The sequence below is a fragment of the Panthera uncia genome (assembly GCF_023721935.1).
Source record: "Panthera uncia isolate 11264 chromosome B3 unlocalized genomic scaffold, Puncia_PCG_1.0 HiC_scaffold_1, whole genome shotgun sequence".
Classification (NCBI taxonomy): Eukaryota; Metazoa; Chordata; class Mammalia; order Carnivora; family Felidae; genus Panthera; species Panthera uncia.
The window spans coordinates 124,305,991-124,326,436 of NW_026057582.1; the positions used below are offsets into that span (position 1 = coordinate 124,305,991).

At 43.8% G+C, this 20,446-nt stretch overlaps 1 protein-coding gene across 1 annotated transcript in view; it reads left to right on the forward strand.

Moving 5' to 3' along the window:
* Positions 1 to 20,446, forward strand: part of CHSY1 (chondroitin sulfate synthase 1) — a 75,365-nt gene that overhangs the window by 46,549 nt on the left and 8,370 nt on the right. The window lies entirely within an intron of this gene.

Below are 20,446 nucleotides of genomic sequence, written 5' to 3' on the forward strand. Positions count from 1 at the left end.
TAAGACCCAGGGGCTGCATTTCCCAGAGTTTGGTCACCTGCAGCTTGTCCGTTTTTATTGGACTGGAGAGCAGGCTTCGCATGATCCTTCTTAAGCTTGTCCATACTATTAATTTGCCCTAAATTGTAACCCGGAAAGGGACTTTCATGTTTAGCCCCCTCATTTCACAGTTAAACTGAGATTTGCTTAAGGTCAACCAGTCTGTGACACAGAGCAGGCCCTGGCTTCTCAGTGCCTCGTGGGCATCATACGGAACATTGAGTGTTACAGCACGGTAGACCCTGATTTTGTTTATAGCTAGTATTCGTTCTTTGGTCAATGCCTCTCCCTTCCCCCCCCCCCCCCCCTCTTTTTTTACCTTGAAACTCGTAAAAATGAAAAAAAAGAATTTTCAAGGTAAGCTGGCTCATGAAATAACTCCAACTGGTGAAAATATGTTGTTTTACTCATCCTAGGTTGTCACCTGAGTGGTGATGATGAGTAGTTGAAATTAAAAATATTTACTCGTGCTGTAGAGTATCGGATAACAGTACAGCTTTGCCTGGCATACAGTGGGCATTCACAAGATATTTGTCATGTGAAACGAATTGTGTGTGAAGCACTTTCTTGTACCTTATTCACAGTGATGCTTCCGAGAGCTTTTGTGACTCATTCATATCCAGTTGCTGACGCAGCTGGAAAGCTGGTCAGAAGTAGGCATAAAATGAGCACACTCTGCTGGTTCGTGGTCTTTGAGGGTTCTATTTTGAGGAGCGCTGTGTCTGTTTTTAGTTTCTTGAAACTGCCTTTTATGCACAAAACCGAAGTAGAATGAATGTATACCACAAAGTATAAGGCATGCAGAATTTGATTCATTGTGTTTTCTGCTTCTGGTGCTATTGCTTTCAGGTTTTTAATTTAGCTTGAATCAAATGTTTGTTTTTGAACAACTCTTATAAGATTTTGACTTCGAAAGTACTTTTTTGGAATGAGTTCTGTTAGCACTGAAAAAGTAGGAACACAGAGGCGTTGACTTGCACAGGCGTGACATGGTGTGTTGGCGAGATACAACCTGACACCGGTCAAGACAGGTGGGCGTGGGGTCAGGGAGCAGAGAGCAAGGAGACGGGACGGTGAACCACGTGGGGAGAACAGCATAGGTGGGAACAGGCGTGTTGTTTAGGCCAAGTCTGCACGTGCTGGCCCACCTCTATTCAAGGAGGCACAGTGGTGGTGAGTGGCCCTAGATCGGGGGTCAGCGGGCTTTTTCTGTCAAGGGCCAGACAGTAAGTATTTTGGGTGTTGGTGGCACATAAGGTCTCAGTCTCGACCGAAGCAGCCAGAGATAGCTGCTAAGCAAATGCACGTAGCGTGTTCCAGTAAAACTTCCAACAAGCGGCAGGCCACTTTGAGATGGTGGCCCCGGGGCCACGTTGGCCAACCTCTGCTCTGGTTGCAGACCTGAGTGTTTGGGTGTTTGACTCTGCTGTTACTCTGTTGCCTTGTCGGTTTGGCCCGTTTCTCAAAGTTCTTTTTCTGCTCTGTAAAATGGGAATAATCCAGTTGACCCTTGAACGGTGCTGGAGGTTAGGAGTGCCCTAACAGTTAGAAATCCACCTTCAGTCAGAAACCTGTGTATAACTTTTAACTCCCCCAGAACTTAACTGTTAATACCCTGTTTTTGACCAGAAGCTTTACCAGTAACAAAGTCAATTAACACATTTTGTATATATATTATGTACTGTATTCATAACAGTAAGGTAAGCTAGAGGACAGAAAATGTTAGGAAAATCATAAGGAAGAGAAAATACATTTGCAGGACTGTTCTATACTGATCGAAAAAAATCAGTGTGTCAGTAGACCTATGCTGCTCATGGGTCACCTGTACTGAAGGCTGGCATGAAATTATGTGAAATAATATGTAAAATACAACTCAGAAAATAATAGTTGTCCTGCTTTTTTTGTGAGGTGTCATTTTGCAGAGTTGGATTTAAATTGTAGTTTGTTCATCGGCCCATGTATTTAATATGTAGGCAAATTTATAACTTCTATGACTTACAAAAGGGCTAAACACTGTAACAGACACCTGAGGAATGCAGTGGAGCTGGGAGGTAGGCATTCCAGGATACTGGGACTCTGTTCCTTACGGTCATTTAGGGACCCAGGTTCTCCTTTTGCTTCCCTGCCATCGCCTGCGGCATCCTCCTCAACCGTGTGGTTACGAGGCTGAGGCTGTGGGTACAAGAGCCACAGGAGGGGACAAGAGCCTGGGGACACAGAGCCAGGCCCTGAGGAGGCACCAGCTGGAAGGGCAGCACATCGCTTCCATTCACACTTGCGGGAGAGAACTCAGGTGTGTGGCCACACCTAACTAGATGGGGCAGGCGGCTGGAGCCAGGCCACCGTCTGTCCCCACGGAGGAAGGGAGGACAGATGCTGGCAGTCAGGTCACAGTCATTGCCATACAACTGAAAGCAGTCTTTACATCCTGTAGTGAATCTTTACATCCAGAGTAGCCTTTCCTCTCTGGTGGATTTGTGGATTGAGTTTCTCAGGTTGCAAGTGCAAGGCGTCTGAATATCACTTTTAGAAAAATCATGGCAGTGTACCCAGGTCAGACGTTGAAGAAATACAATTGTGTAGTACAATTTAATTTTTAACTTTTAGGTGAAAAAGCACCTAATCATGAGGTCTAAATAGGAAATATGCTTCTCCCAAGGATTTCCATTGGCAAGAATCATTGCCTGTTAGGAACTGTTTGTTTTATATGATGCTCTTATAATTTAACTTTGTATAAATGCCACCATTTGGGATGTCCATAGATACTTTGCCTAAATTTTTCTCTTCTAGAAAATCATTCTGGCTGTAATAGTAAGGGTATAAAGACCTGGGAATATTTTCAAAATATAGAATGAAACCATCAAATCAGTCCAAATGGGAAAGTTTCCTTTAAGGTGTTTTCTTTTAAATTTATATTATGTCGCTTTTAGCTTTATCCTTTCCATAACATGGAGACTGGGGATGCATTCGTGATTAAATTTGCATCTGGGGAATGTGGAAATGCCTTCCTGGTAGTTATCAAAGCTTAACCTGATGTTTAAAGAAGGAATGTAATTAATGGGCTTGCAGTCAAATTCGTCAATAATTTAAGGAAAATCTCTAATTGGATTAACACTACCTTCTTTAGGAAGAAAATAAAGTTTATGATTCTTCAGTATTTACTTAGTTACATACTTTTAGGGTAAAACAAAGAATAAAATAATTAAACGTAAACATGAATTGCTCCTTTGTATTCTAGGAGTATGCCTATAGTGCGTTGTGAACTGCTACGCTTTCATACACCCAGTGTAACATTTTAACATGTTAGACCAATGCATTTGAAGAAACCAGGGCATTCATATTTAAATTTATTTTTACATCAATTGGACCCTAAGATAGTAACAGTGGTTATGGCCGGGTAGTAAGAATAGAATTCTTGTTTTATTTTACCTCTCTTGAGTTTTCCTGGTTTCGACCAGTGAACAGGGGTTGTATATTAAACCTCTCCCCACTTTGCAATGGCACAGTAATGTCTGACACCCGGACTTCACATCAGTATGGGACACCAGAAAATTCCTGACCAGGAGGCTTGTAAAGAAAGAGGTTTTCATTTCTTCCAGTGCAGTTCATACTTACAGGGTTTGATGAGTGATACATTGTTTATTTAGAGTATGCTTATTTCACAGACACATCTACTTTGTATATTTATAGATGATTTATGTCGACTTACTTGGGTCAAGATAATGTGCAACTAGAGGTGCCTGGGTGGCTCAGATGGTTGTGTTGGACTCTTGATCTCACCTCAGGTCTTGATCTTAAGGTCATGAGTTCAGGCCCCTCATTGGGCTCCACACTAGGCCTGGAGCCTACTTTAAAAAAAAAAAAAAAAAAAGATAATGTGCAACTTGAATTTGAACCTATGTGGAATTCTCTGGTTACTGTCCCTTACCGCTTTTGCAAAAAAAATTTGTACTTCTACCCTTCGTTTGACATTTGATTTATTCCTTTACATTACCCTATAAGTTTGCTCACGTCTATGAAATGTTTGCTTTTCTTGTGGCTTATAATTTTAGTGTTTCTTTTTCTTTGGTTCAAAGGTCCTGATTTGACAAATAGCAGAATCGCTTGATTTTAGTTAGGAGTTAGTGTTGTTAACTATATCAGGAAAATAAATGTTCAGAAGTAGAATTACTATGCCAATAGAATGTACTTATAAGTATATACATACTGTATAGTTTGCAGAATGTATTTGGTTTTGTTACCTTATATGTGAGTATGTACATTAGAATGAATATTTATCAGATGTCCCCAGAGTAGGTTTGTGATTCACCCTCTTTTCAGCATTTTATAATGAATGCATATTGTTTCATAACAATAAAAAAAGATTTAAAAATAGTAATCGTGTGATTTGAGTATTTCTACAAGATGGCATTTTAAAAATCACATGGCTTGCAGTGTAGACAGTAAATGCTCTTTGTAAGACTACACTTCATTTGTGAAATCCTCCTTTATTTCGTTGTACTTGATCTTTGTTATAACATACATGTTGTAGAATCTGATCGAAACTTTGAGTAAAGAAGTAGATGAGATCTTATCTTTTTGTCATCCTTTTCAGAAGTGTCGTTTTGAAAATAGAAATTTGAGGGGTGCCTGGTGCCTCCGTAAGTTAAACGTCCTACTTCGGCTCAGGTCAAGATCTCATGGTGGGTTTGAGCCCCGCATCGGACTCTGCTGACAGCTCGGAGCCTGGAGCCTGCTTCGGATTCTGTGTCTCCCACTGTCTCAGCCCCTCGCCCTCTCACACTCTTTCTCTCTCTCAAAAATAAATAAACGTTAAAAAAAATTAAGAAAATAGAATTTTGACTTTTCAGAGCAACCAGTGGTTATCTCCCACCCCTACCTGTCACAGCTCTCACGGTCTCGCCTTTCCCCCTCGCTTTTCCCCCTCGCCTTTCACAACACATGTGCACACAGGGTCAGAGGTTGCTGTTTGATTTAGAAATAGAGGCAAAATTTGAAAGTCTGAGTGTGCAGGGACTTGGAGACGGTGCGTGTGCAGTGTTTCCAGCAGGAGTGGAAAGTTCTGGGTGTGACTGACGAAACACCGCTGCCTTTGGCGTGTAGAATCAAATCTCCCCTTCTCTTCCTAGCACCGGATTGTTAGTTATTTAATGGTGCAGAATATTAGATAGGAAACAAGGACTCACTCTAAGGGCAAGAATGATGGCTAGATAGTTGTATTGGCCACAGAATTCAAAGCACAGTTAAGACATTCATTCTCATCTAAAGTGCTGTAGCGAAAATGTTTCATTTCAAAATAGAGTACTTTAAAGTGTTACCCTGCTCCACTGTTTCTTGCTGAGGTACCCCTGTAAAATGTGTCCACATGAACAGGGCAAGGAAGAAGCAGGCGAGTAAATCGTTGAATTAGTTGAGATAGCGTTACCTTGAATGAACTTCTTCATTCTGTTTGCCTTCAGCCTAGAGTGCTGGAGGCCCATGTGTAAATAAATGTCAGTAATAAAACCAGTTGCCCGTTCTTATCTTTAGGAATGGCTTTCTTTTCTTTTTTTCTATGGTAAAGATCACTTCACTACTATTACCAGTAATAGCTTTACTGCTGAACACTACCACGGGGCACGGGGCGGGTGCAGCTGCTTAGTCCTTTTGAGTCACTTCCACTTTAAAAGACAGCTGGGCTGGCATTGGGAACCCACTTTGTTCTGGTGCTGGGCCAGGGCAGGGCGGTGGGCGGCTGCCCATAAGTGAGGGAGGAAGTGGGTGGAGAGAGAGAGGTGTGGAAATCCGTGCTGAATGGTTCCTCCTCCTCTGCCCCCCCCCCCACCACCCCAACACCCCCATTGTGGAGACTCAGTCTGTCTGCTCACAGAGTGAAAATGATCCTACCTTTGCCTAGAGAGCGGGTTTTCTTAGAAAGTGAAGGTCCCCGTCATCTTGGTGTAGGAGATTGGTACTGTCGTCACTAGATCTTCCTTTGCCCCAGGAATGTTTGTGTTGTGTGCACATTAAATAGGGGACTTTTCGACTCTTGCTTGCTTTGATGCTTCATCTGGCCAAAATTTGGTTCCATGGAGTTTACATACTTGTTCAGAAAGTTCAGGGTAGCTTTTAAGCCTTCCTTATTGATTATACCATTAAGATACCTCCCCCCGACACTCACTCCGTTACCTAAACCCCAGACTTCTGCTTGGCCCCACTGCACACATGCACGAGCCTTGCCTTGAGCATGGAAGGGCTGGCACAGAGGGACGGGCAGGTTGGGAGGGGACTTGGCACCGTGTCTGGAGAGCTCCTGGGTGGACCTTCAGGCCGGTGTCCTGGCCACGGTTCCTGCTATTTGCCCCCAAGTGTGGCCCTTGCACAGAGTATGTGAGTCATACTTGCCGAAGAAATGAATGTTCTAGAGGGAGTACCACATATTGTCTAGTCTTTGACCCACGGTGCCTTTGGAACTCTTCCCTCCCCCTCGCTTCTGTCAGGTCACTGCTCAGATTTCCCCCTGCCACAGAGGCCTGCCCCTACCCGCCACTCCCCTGTCCCCTGCCTCCCCACCCTCTGTATTTCCTCAGGGCTCCAGTCTCCTCTCTTGAGTTCCTTCCTGCCCCAGCCCTGGAGTGTGAGCTGCAGGACAGGACCTGCCTGGCCTTTGTGTGTGCCCTGTGCCCAGAGCAGTGCCTGCAGGAGAGCCCCCGTGCTGTCATGAAATAGCCCTCCGGGCAGCTGGGACAGTGGGGCACTGGGCAGCTCGAATCTCCTGATTTGAAAATGTGGATAATAATCGCACCACCTCATAGGCTTGAACGAGTGAGTGCGTGGGAAGTGCCCGTGGAGCTTCTGAGAGGTGTTGCTTATCCATGTTCTAAAATCATAAACTGTTCAACTTCCATTAGGTTATAAGGATTAAAAAAAAAAAAAAAATCAAGTACCTCTGAAGGGTCAAAGGACACGCTTTCAGTTCAAATGTGTTGCCTAACATGTAACTAACAGAAAGGTTCTATTGATGGTTTTGGAAGTCGGGTAGGTTATTTTAGAAGTGTAGGATGATTATGTGCTCAGTACACTAAAATTCTCCGCTGTTTACCTTTTCTCCTTTGTGTCCGTGTTTATTAAGGGATTGTGGCCCATGCCGGGCTCTGCTCTGTGCTGGAGCTGCAGAAATAGTGGGCGAGGTCTGCCTTCAAGGAACTTCAGTCTGGCGGAGCAGCTAGGGGGCCCTAAGTGAGATTTTTGAAAATTCTAGATCCATCTTTTTTTTTTTTTTTTTTTTTTTTTTTTGGGGGGGGGGGGGGGGAGCGGGAGCGAGCAGGGGAGGGGCAGAGAGAGAGAAGGGAACAGAGGACCCAGAGGACCCATAGCAGGCTGAGCCCCGATGCGGGGCTCAAACTCTCAAACCGTGAGATGACGACCTGAGCCAAAGTCAGACGCTTAACTGACTGAAGCCCCCAGGTGCCCCTAGAAGATCCTCTTTCAAGGATGCTTTTCCTCTTTCATGTCTCTGAGGACAGAATCTACATGTTCAGGGGCTGTCTTCTGAGGTCCTGTTGCCGTATCTGTTGGGAGTTGGGGAAGCGGGGGCCAGGGAGGGGCAGGGGTGGGCTGAGTGTGTGTCTCGCCTTTGACCGGTCTGCCCACCGAGCCCTGGACGGTCTGCCTGGGAATGTGAGGGGCAGGGTTGGCTTGAGGACAGGGGTAGCTTTGCCTGGCACATGTGGTACGATGTGGCTTCTCTTTCCTAAAGTGTCACCTCTTCCGTTGGGTAAGGTGCTTGTCTGTCATTGTGATGTTGAAATATCGCCTGGAGCCACTTACAGTGTTAAGTGATTAATCTTTTTTGTCCTCATTTGTAAAGTAGGAGAAGTAACATCCACCCATTCATTTATTCAGCCAGTGCTTATTGCGCAACTGCTTGTGCTAGGCACCTAGAGCAAAAGTAGGTTTTGCCCTTAAGGGGTTTAAAATTGTAAGGATTAAAATGAGTGTGTGCGTGTGGGGGGAGGAAGGGAGGGAAGGAGGTACACTAATGAGATGTTCAAATACTCAAAAAAAAAAAAAGTCTCTTCTTTTTATATAGGGCTTTCTAGTTTGCTGTCTTCAAAGACCAAAAAATCTTAACTCATTGTGAATTGTTAATCGCTTGGATTTTGTTTCCACATATCTCTTTCCACAAGGATCTGAATCCTAGAGTATTTTATATATTCCTCTAAAGGGTTTGTTTTGCTTAGAGCAGGGAGTAGACTAATGAGTGGAAGGGAAGAACAAAAGAATTGATTATAAATAACAAGTCAGAGAAAACGGATTGACTATCTTCCCCTGGAATCTACTTTTATTAACATAAAACATTAACATAAAACATAATTTGAGGATTTTTTTTTCCTACTAGGTTGCCTGTGAGTTTTTATTTTTTTTATTTTTTTTTTAACGTTTATTTATTTTTGAGACAGAGAGAGACAGAGCATGAACGGGGGAGGGGCAGAGAGAGAGGGAGGCACAGAATCGGAAGCAGGCTCCAGGCTCTGAGCCATCAGCCCAGAGCCCGACGCGGGGCTCGAACTCGCAGACCGCGAGATCGTGACCTGAGCTGAAGTCGGACACTTAACCGACTGAGCCACCTAGGCGCCCCAAGTTTTTAAAAAATTAAGTCACTATTTTTTAGAGCAGTTGAGGTTTAAAGGGAAGTTGAGCAGGCTGTAGTGTTCCCATATACCCGTCTCTCCCCCAACCCCGCGATCACGTCATCAGCACCCCCACAGAATGGTACATTTGTTACAGTCGGTGGGCCTGCACTGACACATCATAATCATCCAGTCCCTAGTTTACATTAGAGTTCCCTCTCGACGTTGTGCATTCTCTCACCATTGTAGTATTATACTGAGTAGTGTCACTTCCCTAAAAATCCTCTGTGCACCCCCTCTCCCCTAACTCTTGGCAACCACTGATCCTTATATTGTATCCATGGTTTTGCCTTTTCCAGGATGTCCTATAGTTGGAATTGTACAGTATGTAGTGGCCTTTTCAGATTGGCTTCTTTCACTTAATGATACACATTAGAGGTTCCTCTGTGTCTTTTCGTGGCTTGATAGCTCATTTCTTTTTATTGCTGAATAATTTTCCGTTGTCTGGATGTACCACAGTTTATTCATTCACCTGCTTGAAGGACACACTGGTTGACTACAGGTTTGGGAATTTATGACTAAAGCTGCTACACCTGTGTGCAGCTTTTTGTGTGGACATAAATTTTCGATTCAGTTGGTTAAATACCAAGGAATGTAATTGCTAGATCTAACAGTTAAGGGTACGTTTAATTTTGTAAGAAACTGCCAAATGTCTTTAGAGGCTGTGCCATTTTGTGTTCCCACTATCCATGAACGAGAGATCCTATATTTTTTTATTTTTATTTTGAGAGAGACAAAGACAGCATGAGCAGGGGAGGGGGGTGGAGAGTGAGGGAGAGAGAGAATTCTAAGAGGGTCTGCATCGTCAGCACAGAGCCTAATGTGGGGCTCAAACTCACGAAACCATGAGATCATGACCTGAGCCAAAACCTGAGCCACCGAGACGCCCCATGAGAGGGTCTGTTGATCCATATGCTTGCCAAGCAGTTGATGTTACCAGTATTTTGGATTTTGTCCATTTTAATAGGTCTGTGGTGGTATCTCATTTTATTTTGCATTTCTCTAATGTCATACGATGTTAAACATCTTTTCACATGCTTATTGGTCATCTGCATATCTTCTTTGGGGAGTTTTGAAAGTTCTTTGTGTATTTTGGACACTTGTCCTTTATCAGATATGTTTTTTGCAAACATTTTCTCCCAGCCTCTGGATTTTCTTCTCATTCTTTTGACATTGTCTTTTGCAGAGAAGTTTTTTAATTTTGATGAAGTCTGGCTCCTCAATTATTCCTCTCATGGATCACCTTTGGTGCTGTATTAAAACGTCGTCTCCATACCCAGGGTTCTCTGTGTTGCCTCCTGTTATCTCCAAGGACTTTTATAGTTTTGTGTTTTTACATTCAGGTCTGTGGTCTGTCTTGAGTTAATTTCTGTGAAGGGTGTAAAGTCGATGTCCAGATTGATTTTTGTTTGTTTGTTTTTTCTTGTGAGTGTTCAGTTGCTCTGGCAACGTTTGCTGAAAAGACTATCTTTGCTTCAGCTTTATATTGCCTTTGCTCCTTTGTTGGTTGCCTATGTTTAGAAAATGTTTATTTGTATCACTTCTCTAGAAATCTGATACTGTAGAATTTAAGAGCTCCCCCCTTCCCCCGGAAACACTCCCTTTCCTTCCCCTTTCCCCATTTCTTAAAGACAACTGTAGGAACTCAACCCTTTGTAATTGCAGAGTGAGAGCCCCTTCTCAGATTTACATGGAGTTAATTGCAGGATTATTAAGCCTGGGAGTCCCTATGCAGACTCCCTCACCACCGTGTGACAGAAATACTGACTTGAATGTGTGAAACAAAGCCATGATATCTACCATCAGGTTCTCAAGCAGAAGCTGTACTTTAAAAGGCTGGAGTGAACAGGAATTGGGCTGTGCTCTTGCTCCCCCTCCACTGGCCTTGCTGCCCTCCTCTGGTGGCCTCGTCTTGTGACTGCAACTCCACTGGGTTGTCCTAACTCATTAGACTTTCATCATTAAAAAAAATTTTTTTTAATCTTTATTTTTGAGAGAGAGAGAGAGAGAGAGAGAGAGTGTGAGTTCATACCTGAGCCGAAGTCAGATGCTTAACTGACTGTGCCACCCAGGTGCTCCTGGACCTTCATCATTCAAAGCCTGCTTGGATCTTTAGGTGTGTGTGTGTGTGTGTGTGTGTGTGTGTGTGTGTGTGTGTGTGTGTAAGATATTACTTGATAAATGTGGCAAGTTAAAATGGTTTAAAATGTCTTTATTTAGAATGAGATTCCACAACAAATCAGGAATCTTGACTTCAAAAAATCCTAGAAGGAAATGAACTTGTATGCCACATTTGGCCCACAGGTTCATTTGGGCTCATATTTCTCTGTCTCTCATTCTAAAATTTGAATTGGTGGCTAACATTTAAAAATTAGGAAACTTTATGGGCACCTAAATGGCTCAGTTGGTTGAGCATCCGGCTTCAGCTCCAGTCATGATCTCACATTTCGTGAGTTTGAGTCTCATGTCAGGCTCTGTGCTGACAGCTCAGAGCCTGGAGCCTGCTTCGGATTCTGTCTCTCTCTCTCTGCCTCTCCCCTACTCACACTCTTTCTCTCTCTCTTTCAAAAATAAATAAACATAAAAAAAAATAAAAAGTAGGAAACTTATACAAAAATAGCCATATTTCTAGCTTTTCTGTAAAAAAATCAGATCTGAACCCACTGGGCCTGTGTTCCTATGTGTCCCTGTCCTCCAACTTCCCTAACCTGGTGCACTTCCCCAATATTGCCCCGTAAGATTGTTTTTAGTTTTATTTCTGTTTTTGTTTGTTTTTTGGCGATCCCTTAGGCTATAGCTTAAGTTGCTTTTCCTATGGTTATTTGCTCCAGGGTGAGAGCTGTATGTGGCCACATACGGACTAGGGTTAGGAAGGAGCACTGTGAGGGGACGCATATGTGGTGGCCAGCTGGTGGCCAACGGTGACTGGACCCAGGCACCTGCTGTGAGTCAGGCTTTAGAGAAACACCTATACAGAGGGAGAGCCCTTCGTACACTTCCCTTAAGAGCAGGCTGAGGGCCCAGGTGGTAGTGCTGCCCACTGTGTGCTTTATCTTTGTGTGCAAGCTTATCTTTTCTTTGTACTTGACCTTTTAGATTTTCCCTGCCTCGTAGGGTGCCTTTAATGTGTTCAGTAAGTATTTGGTGCCACATTTGCGCAAGACTTTGTTCTTTTGAAGATAATTGTGCGTACATTCATTCTTCATAATGCTGCCACATTTGCTTCTTTATCTATGGTGGGGGCTGGGGGGGGTGGGGGAAGGCAGTGCCCGGAAAGCTTAATTGACTCCCACAAGGTCAAATGTTAGTAAAGAGCAGAGATGGAAGTTTAGATAGTTTTCTGACTGCAGATAAGGGCGTTCTCTTTCCACTGCCGCTGTTGACTATTCAAACCACGAAATGTTCACCCGCAGACTCTATTGATTTCAGTGTGATCACTTTGCTTATTGTTTTATGTAGAAGTATTACCTTACTACCAACAGTTTTCATAATAGTTTGCCAAGCTGAGTTCTCAGGTCTTTAGAACTGCGTCAGACTTCTCAAAAAGGTATTTAGATTTCAGATTTTGGCACTAATGGATCAAGACACAAACATACAGCTCTTATTATTTTTCTTTCTTTCTTTTTTTTTTTTTTTACCACTAGAGGCCCAGCATAATTCCCATGAAAAAATTTGCTTTTTTAAATGAACTCTTTAAAATACAAAGCACCTAATCCTTGAACTTACTAATTGAATGCAAATTGGCAAAGCCTATACAAATGCATTAGGAGAGAGACCTAATAGGGGCATGTGGAGTGACCATATGTCCCGAGAGCCACGGACAGGCCAGTTTACGCCAGTGATCTTGGCCTAATTTATTAACAGATTTTCTCTTTCATCTCTAAAGGTCCTGCTTCAGCCAGTAAATTCTCTGGAAAAACCCTACCTATAGGTATATGAGAATGTTAATTTAAATATATAAAACTGTGAGATGATTTTGAAACTATTACCAGTTATGATCTCCTGACATTTAGGCAACCCATATTTTCTTTGAAACGTTTTTCAGCAGAAAAGGATAAGAAAAATACTCTGCAAAGAATTGAAATGCTGCATAAATCAGAATGAAGAAATATCCATCGATCTGGAGCAGTGATAGTCTGTTGATGCAGCTGAAATACATATTTAATGATGGACACTAATGTAAACAGCTAATGGGGAGAACCGTGACTTAATGAGAATGTTGGCCTTCCTTGCAGAGGATGCCAAGGACATTTGCTAATGAAGACTGTAGCAGTCGGTATTTGTTAACTGAAGATTAGATGTGGGTAGTTGATGGGTGTTCCCAGCTGGGCTAGAAGTTCCTGGGAATAGCGTGACCTTGATATTTGTTAGCCCCTCTCAGATTTACCATAGAATGAGTCACAGTTCTGAAACATCTCACAGTACAGGAGATGGCTTTTCCGGAGTCCAAGGTTATGGGGACACTTTTTAGAACAAAGCTTAAGAGCTGTATTATGGACACTGGAAATTAAACCATCAGTGGTGCTGTATGTGTTTTAAAAAGGCTTTCTTCCATGTTTTTTATGCAAGAAATGACCTTGTGATTATAAAAGAAACCTGTATGCACAGATTTGTGTTTTCTCCTGCAGTACTTTTTAACTTCCCATTATGTAATATTCTTGGAAGGAATGTGCCAAGTGACAGATTATTGAACTATACTACATAATAATGAAGTTTTCTTTAAATTTGAATGCTTTGTAACAAACAAACTACAATATTTGTTGCCGCATGGAATTACTACAATGACCTGTTATGAATCTCCTATCCTTAACTATTTTTATAGCAGAATTGGAGGTTTGCAGGGCCCCTGGATGGCTCAGTCAGTTAAGCCTCTGACTCTTGATTTCGGCTCATGGCATGATCTCATGGTTGTAAGACTGAGTCCCATGTTGGGCTTTGCGCTGAGCGTGGGGACTGCTTAAGATTCTCTGTCTCTTTAACACTGCCCCTTCCTCGTACCCCCATCCCCCCCCAAATAAATAAGTAAGTAAGTAACCGTTAAAAAAAAAGAAGAATTGGAGGTTTGCTTTTATAAGACGGAAGCAGTTAACTGGGATGTAGTGGTATCTTTTAATGCTCCAAACAGTTTGACTCAGTGAAGGTAGAATCTTGTAACGTTCTAATGCTGTATCTTCAACCATATCAGGATGGATGGGTAGAACATCACAGCATGACTTTAGAATCCTATGTGATTGGTTATGAAACTAGCACGTAGATCCCATCTTAGAATTCTTCACACTGAAGGAACCTTTAGTACGATATAGACATTCTATAAACGAGAGAACTTTGAGACCCAACAAATTCAAGTGACTCCTCCAAGGTCTTACAGCTCACTAGTAGCATAAAAGCGATAAATGTCTCCATATAGTCTTACTTCTGAACGTTTATTTTAAATTGTTACATTCTGAACTTTCTCACAGAGAAATAGTAGTTTATTTCTATTACCACTAAATTGCTAAACACTTACTTTAGTCACGTAATTATACCTCTTAAAGGTAGAGGACTTCATTCCTGTTGAATCTAGGCAATTGCCTGGAGTCCAGAAATTAAATGGCACCTGCCTCTTATCTGCTTAGTGGGGAACATTGTAGTGAACAGCATGTTAGCCATAATTTGAGGAAAAGAGGGACAATGCATAATAGAAGGTTCAGATGTTCACCTTAATGATCCAGCTGTTCCTCATTCCAGTGCCCCAGAGCAAAATGGCTTGATTTCATCTCACCTGCAGCATTCTTAAATGCAACCAGGCATCTTTAAAGGCAAAACCCAATGACAGCAGGAAACTAGGAACTAGTGAAGATAAAAACAAAGATAATTTGAGGAGAACTTCGCAAGGGATCCCCAGAGCAAAAGCAAATGCCTAAAATACTACAAAGGCAGACAGGAGATCCAAAAGCACTAAGATCACTTGATGTGAACAGGTGGAAAAGGTGACGGGGTAAAAGTGGAAAGGGGATAGATGGAGGGGGGTGGTGGTGCACACTCACAACCTTTTTCCTTACCTTTCCTCCGAAGCCATTTTGTAATAAGGCTTTGTATAGAAGTTGATGGCATTTGTTAAATGTGCTGAATGAACAAAAGGTGCCACTAGAAGCCGATTTGGGCAGGGTCTTAGTATCAGCATCAGTACCCTTCAGTGGAGGTGCATGGCCTCACCTGTAGACATTCTGTCTGCTCACCTGTAAAGTACTTATGTCCACATTTGCTCTTTTAGACAAGGAGCTATTTATTTAGATTTTTCTTAGGATCATAGCAGGTGTCTTTTCCATCCAGTCTGTCAGGTGGGTGGCTTCTTTGTCTAAATGTTTATTTTGTAGTAATATTAGTGTACTAAGTAAATCCTTTGGGGGTGATACAGGAGGGGAGAGCACGAGCTAGTCTGGGCATAGACTTGGCCTCATTTGTAACAGAATAAATGCTGTTCCCCCGAACACACACGCTCACGCCATCTCTGTCTTGCAAAAGATTTCTTCATTTAAAAAAAAAAAAAAAAAAAGAAAAAAGGGTATAACATAACGTTCCTTTCATTTAGATTTTTAGAGGTTAGTCAGAAGATACCTACAACTTTCCTCTAAGTTCACATTCTCAGTCTGTAATCGTTCCTGGGGATTTTAAGGCTTCCATAAGCCCGTTAGTCAAATGTCAAGAATTAATTTTCTTTGTGTTTATGCCTTTAGCACACATGCTCTGTTTTGGGTGAAGCTTGCCGAGACGTCCGACACTATGAAAGTCATAGCCTCAGACGTCATTTCTCAGTTGAGAAATGTAGTCCTGAAAGTGTTCGGGGATGTGATGTCCTGGTGAGCCTGTAAGAAGCAGCAGTCATGTGCAGCAGACCATGCACTGCACAGAGGACTCCCTTTGGAGATCACTCTCCATGCATAGGGTTTTGATAGCCAAGAATAAAATGTGTAGTCATGGACTCAGTTTTCTAGGGAGTAAAGGACAAATAACAACTACATCCTTTGTCTGGAAGGGTACTTATTTTTCCTCAAAATACACTGCTGATTTTTACATTCCAAAACATATTCTAGCCAGAGTGACCTCAGGCTTATCCCTCATCGTTAGTTACTGAGGATCTCATGTCTGTCAGCCCTCGTCATCTGTGTTCTTCTGCATTAAATCATGCCACAGTATCTTGATACCTGCTGTGCGTAAAGACTTTCCTGTTTATCATAAATTCACCAAATAACTGCTGAGCGTCTTGTGTCCGGCATGAGCCAGACTCTGGAGATGTAGTGAATGTCTGGATACCAGTTCCCCCAGTCTGCTCTAGAACTCTTTGTCTCAAGTCTGTCCTGGCTGCCAGAGCAAAAACACTGTCAACTGGGTGGTTTAAACAGCAGAAATGTATTTCTCACAGTTCTGGAGGCTGGAGGTCTGAGATGAAGGTATCTGCATGGTCAGGTTCTGGTGACGATCGTCTCCCTGGTTTACAGACCTGCTTTCTTGTGTACCGTCTTGGTGGGGACTGAGTGCTCTGGTCCCTTCACCCCCTTATACAGGCCTTCATCCCACCGCAGGGGCCTCACCCTCATGACTTCATCTAAACTCAATCACCTTCCAGAGGCGCCACCTCCAGATAACCTCACGTTGAGAGCACTTCAGCGTGTCAGTTGGGGTGAATTGGGAGTCCGCAGACATCCAGTCCGTTGCACTCTTCTTATGGGGCTTACCTGCACTGACTTTCTGGGGCTCTCTTTGCTTTCTTCTCTGTTGTACCTTTTGTTTCCAGGATCCTATGTGATCATCTTTCTAGATGTATTCCCTCACTCTAGAAGGGCACATCCTTTCATAGCTGGGATGGAATGAGTACGAGGTAAAACCGTCCTTGAATGTCTGAAAATCTCTCTTCTACCCTCCTACTCGATAGGTCGTTTGGTTGGGAAGAGAATTCTCCATTGAGAATAACTTTCACTCCCCCCCTGCTTTTAACAAGGCATTGGTCTTTCTCTTCCAGTCAGGACAGAGCACTCTAGTTTCTGGTTAATTTATACATGGCCCTTTTCCTCCTCTTTGGAAGTTTTTCAGATTGCTTTATCTGTGGTGTTCCGAGTTTGTACTCTTAGTACTAGGTAGTTGGGGTTTAATTCAGCAACTGTGTCTTTAATTCTGAGCCCATTTTCTGTATTGTTACTCTCTCCCTCATGTGCTTTTCTCTTTTTGGAATGAATACTTTTCTGTTTCCTGGTTTTGTTTTCATCTCTCTTTTCTGGGATGTCCTTCAGCTTTATCCTCAAACTCTCCTTTTTTTCTTTGGCTATTTTATGTTTATTTTCAAGAGCGTTTTTGGTTTTTTTGATTTTTGTTTTTTTACAGTATTCAGTTTTTGTTGCACGAGTGCCTTGTCTTCTGTGTTAATGTGCTACAGGTTTGTTTTTTGTTTCCGTTGTTTTCTCTTCTGTTCACTGCATTGTTTCTCTTTCGGCAATCTTTTGTTTCTGTGTTCTGTCTCCATCTTTCCTGATGGAACCCTCCTTCAGCTGCCTGATGGTCCCTGGCTGTTGATGATCAAGGAAGACTCAGGCATTGAAGAAGCTAACTGAAAGCCCTGTAGGCAAGATTCCTTAAACTAGTGTCATAGCTGTAGTGATCTGGCCTTGGGCGGTCCCTTTTGCAGGAGGACTCCAGATAATCAATGGGAATGTTTAATTGATGCAGAAAAGACTCTTCCAGTCTCCTACTGGGAATGGAGAGTGGAGGGTGAGTGCTCTGAGACCCAGTTGAGGAAAGGACTGGGAGCCCTGCTCTTTAGACGTTCATTTCCCTCCATCTATCAGCCTTGCTTTCATCCCTGCCCAGCTGTTCAGTGAACTAAGTCCTAGAGGAGTGAGGGAAGGAGCCTGTAGACAGATCTCTTCTGGAACAACTACTGTAAATGATGACCGTGTTAAGAAACCTCCAATACTTGCTCCTTGTGCATCCTGATTCTGTTACAGTTGGTGGGCAGTCCTACATGAATTTGGGCAACACCCCCATCATCTAAATGGCAGAGTAACCTGGAGCATGTCTTTGAAGATGCTGGACATCTGCCAGCGCTCTCCTCCCTCCGTGTGCCTATGGTTTCGCTGAGTCCAGCACTGGGCCTCACCCCTGCCTTTCACAGCACCTTTCCTGGGGTTCTGAAGGGCACATTGGCTTACTGTTTAGAGCAGGCCGTTAGCTGCCATCTTCCTTGGCTCCCTTTTCATGTCCTCAGCATTTGGGGGCATCTCTTCCCTACTGTGTTTCCTCTCCCATTCTCTTGGTCCTTGTGGGTTTATTCCTTTCTTACTTCTTTCTTCTCTTTGAAGAGATAATTTGGAAAGAATCATATGGGTTCTAGGACTTCATTTTTAGCCATAAGCCTCTGATTTGTATTTTAAGACCATTTTTGCTACTGTGTCAAAATGGCCCTGAGGGAAGGAGAACAGAATTCTGCAGGGAGCCCCATTGGGAAGCCCTGAGGAGGCATAGTCCAGCCTGGAGAGAGAAGAGAAGGCCTGAGACCCCGGGGAGGTGGGCTGGGCACTAGCTGTCTGCAGGGGGCAAGGGCCGGAGCGGGGAGGAACACCACCGGCTTCAGGCTCTTCTGACCTAATTTTGGAAAGCAGCTTGTATGGTTCATTGTGTTTATATTCTTGCAAATGGAGAGACCTTTAAAACAAGCCATGGTTCTTCATGCCCACTGTTAAAAATTTTTAATGGACAAAATGAAAATACTATGTCATCATAACAAATACATATAAATTATTACATAGCCTTCCGTCTCTCATACAGTAGTTGTTTTACTAGTCCGCAGGCATGGAGCCCTGGGCCATTGCTGATTCCTTTGCCGTGGTGGTGGGGGCACTGCTGTGTCCTTTCCGGAGCTCCCCCACACCCAGGTGGCATCCTCAGGGGAGGGGGGAGGGGGCAGGACTCAGATAACTGGAGGAAGGGCCTCCGGGCTGCTGTTGGGGCCCGCAGGGGTAAGGGGAGTCCAGGCGCCCTGCTTTCCCTAAGCACATCCCGGACTGCAGCCTTGCTTCTGGCCGTTTGAGTCCAGCATTAGAGTTTTGCTCTCCCGCATTGCCTGGTAAATGACAGAAGACGTGTGTAAAGTCGCACATCAGTGAGTGCCTGTGTTGTATGCTATCCCCTGGGAGCAGAAACTACGAGGGGCCCTGCAGGCCGGTCAGGGAGCACCCTGCGTGTGCCCAGCGCCTCCTGGCACACCACAACGGCGGGGATGCTCTCCCAGGTTCGGGATGCTCTGCCTGCCTTCTAGCTTCTTTGACACCTGACTGCTTTTTCTAATTAATTTAGAATTCGGGAACTACCTCAGTGGCTGATCCCATGCACCCAGGTCACATGTTGATCACAGACCTTGTGGGAAGAAAGTTGGAAACAGGGCACTTCCGAGATGTTGTCTTATTCCAGGCTAAGTCCTGCTCTGCGAATGGACCTCACAGGCGTCCAGGAGAGCAAAGGGCCGAGTTTGAGAAGGTCAGCATTTGCCAGACTCGTGGCTCCCTGAGAATTGAGTGAGGGAGTGAATGTGGGTGGAGGCCTTGCTCAGAACCTGGCCTGTATTCTTTGCCCCCTCTTCCTCTCTGTCTTTCTGTCTCTGTTTCTATCTCTCTCACCATTCTGTGGAAGTATTTCCCCTTTTTTTCTTTCTTATTGGCTTTATTTATTGGTAGTTTGTAGTATCATATCGAAGAAGAAAACTGGATGTAAAAATGCTAACCCATATATTTTCCTGTTACATTGATTGCCATGTCTTAGAAAAAAAAAAAAAAGACTTTCCAAAGGCACATAAACTGCTTGGTTCACATACATATCACCCTATCAAGCGTTAGTATTTAGCAATATGAACAAAACCCCAAAATGACCCACAAATGAAACAGGACTAATTTATCACATACCAACTTCAATATTATTGAATGGTTTTTGCAGATTTTTATTCTTCGTTCCAGAAGGCTTTGTAGATACTCATCATCTCACCGCTCGGATGTTCAGGGGAATTAAGTATACTCTGTATCTGACTTAAGGAACATGCCGCATTTGGGCTGATGGACCTCAAACCTTTGTCCCCCCTGCTCCCCCCAAGCCAGTGTCCCAGGACAGGGGACGAGTTGGTGGAATAATGGGCCCGTTTGGGTTGCCTGCCTTTTAGCTGGACATTCTGAGCCCGCCGTGTGCTGCCCTGTGCCAGTGCTGGAGCCCCGGTGCTGAGTGAGCAGACCCTCTCCTGCCTGCACAGAGGCTGTGGGGAGGTGCACTTGACACTAGGAACAAGCAAGTCAAAGTGCTCACTTCCAGTGACCTTGCAGAACCTTGGCTTCGCCTGCAGCATGCCCTTCCAGATGGCAGGTCTCCTCCCCTTTCCTTGTCTTCAGCTCCCTGGAAGCAGTGTTAGTCCTGCGTCAGGTCCCGCTCCTGGAGTTTTTCTCTTTACACCATCCTGTGTAGGGGTAGCTGTAGGGTCTGTTCTTCCAGCTGGGCAGCAGCTCCCACTGGGGGCCAGTCTGCAGGAGGGGGGACCTCGGCTCTTGGGTCCCTTACATGGGCTTGGTGGGGACCCAGGGTGACATTCTCTTGCAGGTATGCTGACTGTGATCTGAAGATTACACCTTTTCTATAGGAAAACTTTCTTAAAATTGTTTTCTATAGGAAAACAATTCTTAAAATTGCCTTCAGAATTATATTGGCCAACTCTGGTTATTGATGAA